Below are 5,249 nucleotides of genomic sequence, written 5' to 3'. Positions count from 1 at the left end.
AGAGAGAGAGAGAGAGAGAGAGAGAGAGAGAGAGAGAGAGAGAGGGGCTAGAATACTATTAATAGCAAAAGCTCCTTTTTGCTATCAAATTTTTAGCCTTTAGATCAATTCCTTTCATAATTTTTAACCATTGAATTAAATATTATAACCCAGTGGGGACCACTCAACCCTAAGGGACTAATATCATCCTAACTTTACAATTTTTTATCCAAAAAAACTTGATAGCAAAAAGAGTCTTTTACTATTAATGTTATTCCAGTCCAACTCTATATATATAATCTCTGTTAGTAAATTCGTGAATAATTCGCGAATTATTCGCGAATTTTTGAAGATACGAATTAAACGTCCGTTTCCATATTTTTCCAAAAAATTCGAAAAAAATCGCGTTTTTTTCGTCAAAAATAATTATCCGCGAATTATTCGCGGTTCGCGAACGATTTGCCCAAAAAAACAGCACTCGCGGTCGCGGACTGGCGGCCGCGGGTCGCGGACTCGCCGCTCTCGTCGCCGAACTTGTTCGTGTCGTCGTCCTCCTCCTCCGCCGCCCTGGCCAGCGCCGGGAGCAAAAGGGTCACCGGGCGTCGTCGTACTCCTCCTCCGCGACCCTGGCCGGCGCCGGGAGCAAGAGGGCCGCGGGGCGTCATCGTACTCCTCCTTCGCCGCCCTGGCCGGCATTGGGAGCAAGAGGGCCGCGTGGCGTCGTCCGTCTCGCCCGAGGCCGTCCGCGAAAAAGCGCGGCGTTGGGAGGCTGGGAGCGCATTGATCGTGCGATCCATGAGGCCTCGTGGACCGCATGATAAGGTGGTCCATAGTGGACCTCTCTCTCATTATATATATATATATATATAGAGTCCGGCTATGGTGCTTGTGAAAGCACCAATCACTTTGTTCTTGTAGGTTTTTAACCGTTAGATCAGCACTGTTGATCATATATACACGTTAGATTATACTATTCAACCAACCACCCACTCAACCCTAGGAGGTCCACATCATCCTAACCGCACATAATATTTTTAATCTAAAGGCTAAAACTTACAAAGCACAATGTCTGGTACTTTCAAAAGCATAGAGCTCAATTATATCTATATATATATATATATATATATAATATTATATATAATATAGACGTGATGGCTACTATGCTATCGATACAGCGGAGCCTTCCGGCTTGCCACTTGTTGTCGATGGTTTGCACTTTTGAATCGCGATCGGTTCGTAAACTTTGATCTATAAATATTTGCAAGTACCTAGAAATAAATTTTATTATTTTTTCGATATCATTTGCTAGTGATCGAATGGGCGTCAAAAATCAACAAATTTTAATGGCGTAGTGAGCGTTTTGTAAGTTTAGACGGTGTAGAAATATCCAAATCACGTGAAATTTTGATTAGAAAATTCTTTATACTATATATAAACAAATCAATATCTTGTGATTTAAAAATTTAATGTCATATTATTACATTTTGTAAGATTTTTATTTTCAGCGTTGATTTTGAGCCGCCTTCGTTCACTTGCAATGATATCGTAAAAATCATTAAAATTTATTTTCTAGATACTTCAAATACTCTATGATCAAGTTTAATGAGCCGATCGACGATATCGAAAGTCGCAACATCGAAAACGAGCTGGAAGCAACAGAAGGCTCGGGCTTCGATAGCAATAGACCTCACTCTAATATATATATATATATATATATAATATATATATATATATATATATTATATATATATATAATATATATAATTATATAAATATATATATAGAATTAGGCTGTGACTATTAATAGTAAAACGTCTTTTTCTATCAAGTTTTAACGCCTTGGATGAAAAATTGTAGGGTCAGGATGCATGATATCGATTAGAGTTAGTAGTCCCTAGGGTTGAGTTGGTCCCAACTGGGTTATAGTATTTTAATCCAGAAGTTTAGAATGAATGAAATGAGTTGATCCAAAAGGCCTAACAAAACTGTAGCAACAATGGGATTTGTTATTAATTAGTAGCCCATCCACTATATATATATATAATATATATATATATATATATTATATAATATATATATATATCATAATTATATATATATATATATATATAGTATATTAAGGCCTGGAAATACTATAATAGTAAAACGCTCTTTTTGCTATCAAGATTTCTCAACGCCTTACGATGAAAAATTATGTAGGGTCTGGATGCATATTAGTCGGTTAGAGTTGAGTGGTCCCCCTAGGGATTGACATGGTCCCCACATGCTTATAGTATTTAATCCAATGGTTAGAAATAGATGAAAGAGTTGATCCAAAGGCTAAAAAACTTGTAGCAACAATGAAAATTCTTGCTACTTAATAGTAGCCCAGTCCAACTCGTCTCTCTCATATATATATATATAATTATATTAATATTGTCGGCACTATACCTCTTATGAGTATAGAGCCTTATTTGTAGCTCATAAATGTTTTACCGTTGATCTACCCTTTAAGCATTTTCACCCGTTAGATATACTATCAACGAAACCACCCACTCAACCATAGGCGGGGCCTCACTACAACTAACCGTTCAACCACTCTCATCTCGAACCGACATTTTTTCATCTGAACAGCCAAAGTTTATGAGTCAAAGTCTATACTCATATAGATAAGTAGCCCCAGCTTATTATATTATATATATTATATATATATATAATTTTATTATAAATTATATTATAATATTTATTATATATAGTATTTATTTTATGTAAAATATTATTATAATAATTGTCACGCCACCGGAAGCACTTCTTCCGGGCCGCTAATTAATCTGCCGTAATACAAGAAGATTTTCTTGTATACCGAGCAATCACGTATATCCTGTAAACAAAACAATGTACAAACAGTAGCGTTAGAGCTGTAAAGACTAAAGCAGGTAAAACAAAAAGAAGAAAGCATCTCAAATGTATACATACTTATAACAAAGTACAAACCACATCGCTCCAGCGGTTCAGTATCAGTATGTAACATAATACTCGAAACAAATAAAACTCTAACTACCTGCAAGCTGGGGATACCTCTAGCAGCGCGACATCGTCAGGTATAGGCTCTAACTCGCGACACCTTCCTCGATCGATCTCAGAAACTGCAGCGCGGAACAGAAGGCTCTGCAAACAACAGGGAGCAACTGGGCGTGAGAACTACTGTAAAAGAAAAGTATCCGTCAGTGGGCTACCGCCCTCAACATCATCGCGCTACCAACCACTAATGACTACAGTAGGGAAACATAACCGGCTGGAAATAAAAGCTTGGAAAGAATCTACAGCTATATGCCACTAACTATCGTACTGTATCTAATATTGCACTCGGATGCAATCGCATTGAAAACTGATCACCACAAATTATTTGATCTGTCCAAAACGGACCACTCTGCCTGTAATCAAGCTTATGCCGTACACCACCCCGCAACGTGGCCAGTACATATATTAAACAAACTGCGACTACCATCGCATGAAACATCATTCCGGAATGGCTCTCGTGGCGGCGACCCATGACGTACTGTCAATCTCAGGCCTCGGCCTCACAGGCTATAAAGAAGCAATAAGGTTCTCACTGAAGCCACTAACACACTATTCCAGCATGCTCCTCGGACTAACAAATCTCACAATGATCAAATCCGGGTGCCACCGTCACCAACAGACGGACCGCACTAGCAGAACAGTCAAACATACTATAAAATAAACTCAACGATCCAGCACGAGTGTAAGCAGTAAACTAAACTACTGGGGTACTACACAACCGAATCGAAAACCAACAAGCTGTATAAAAAATACAACGGCCCCTAAACTAAATCAGGTAATTCAACATATGCCAGGGTTCCGGAACGCTGTTTTCTCCTATGTTTTATCAAGTCCCACATGTGATGATTAATTAACAACTAATATAACATGCTCCAATTCAAGTTTATAATTCTAAAACAACCTACTCATTGAATTTGAGCTAAACATAAACACTTTGTAAATATTAACGATACATATCGATGACAATATATAGAAGTATAGGATTCCGATGATAAACCCACTCGTATGCTAAATCCAACGCGGAACATTAGCCGAGAACAGGCGAACCAACCCTCGCCCGGACTCCTCGCGATGCTACGACTAGCAACGTATCCTCGAAGCGCTCCGCGGCAGCGAATCGACGTTGGATCCGAGCTCCACGCTCACTCCCCAAGCTCCACCTCGTGTGGTTCTCGTACTTACAACATAAAGAGGAGAACAACAACTAACTTAATTTACCACCCTCAAACCAGAATAAGCATGCATGGGGGAGTGCACGTGGCATCCATACGCATGCCACATTATACTAGGTACTACATATTATTATATGATATATATATGAAAGAAGGATACTACATCCTCCCACTAAAAAAGTTTCGTCCTCGGAAACTTAAAAACATACCCAAGAGCCGAGTATGCGAACAATTCGGGATAGGACTCCTCATACCCCGTTCTGCTCTCGCGTTCACCGCGCTCCTACGTGATTGCTCCACTGCACTTTACAATACGTGATACCCGGTTCGCAATTCTTTCGTCATCACGAGCAAGAATCGCGATCGTCGCTCCCCCTCGTAATCTCCCCCCTCAAGTCCTCGCCACATCTCTAGTGGATGAAGTCAATCACGTAAAGGATCGAAAAACATTATCTCCTCAACGGCCGGGACGTGGAAACATCATGATCCATCCCTAGCTAGTCGGGTGGGCGAGCAATCCGGTAAGCAACTGGTCAACGTTCGCTCAATAACTCAAAAAGGCCAACGAAACGTGGACTGAGCTTTCCACGCACTCCAAATCGCGAATTCCCTCTGGACGGCGAGACGTTTGAAGAAAACATGATCTCCAATCTGGAACTCTAAGTTTCGTCTCCTGTCGGCATAGCTCCTGTCGCGTCTCGGCTGTCAGAAGGTGTCGTAAATTCTCACCTTTTCCTCAGCCTCTAGCAAACAACTCAGGCCAATTCTCCTCTCACCCACATCACTCAAAACAACGGGAGATCGACACTTGCGTCCAATAAACGCTTTCAAACGGAGCCACTCTGAATTGCTTCGTTTGATAGCTGTGGTTGTACGCAAACTCTGCTACCTCAAGTGTCGATACCACCATCCTCCAAAGGTCCAGGACACATTGCTCTCACATGTCCTCTAGGAGTCTGAATGCGTCCGCTCTGACGACGCATCGTTTGTGAGGTGAAATGCTGTGCTGAATGTAACTGAGTCCCCAAAGCTGTCTGT

The sequence above is a fragment of the Ananas comosus genome, linkage group 7 (genome assembly GCF_001540865.1).
Source record: "Ananas comosus cultivar F153 linkage group 7, ASM154086v1, whole genome shotgun sequence".
Lineage (NCBI taxonomy): Eukaryota > Viridiplantae > Streptophyta > Magnoliopsida > Poales > Bromeliaceae > Ananas > Ananas comosus.
This window is presented reverse-complemented; position numbering follows the sequence as displayed.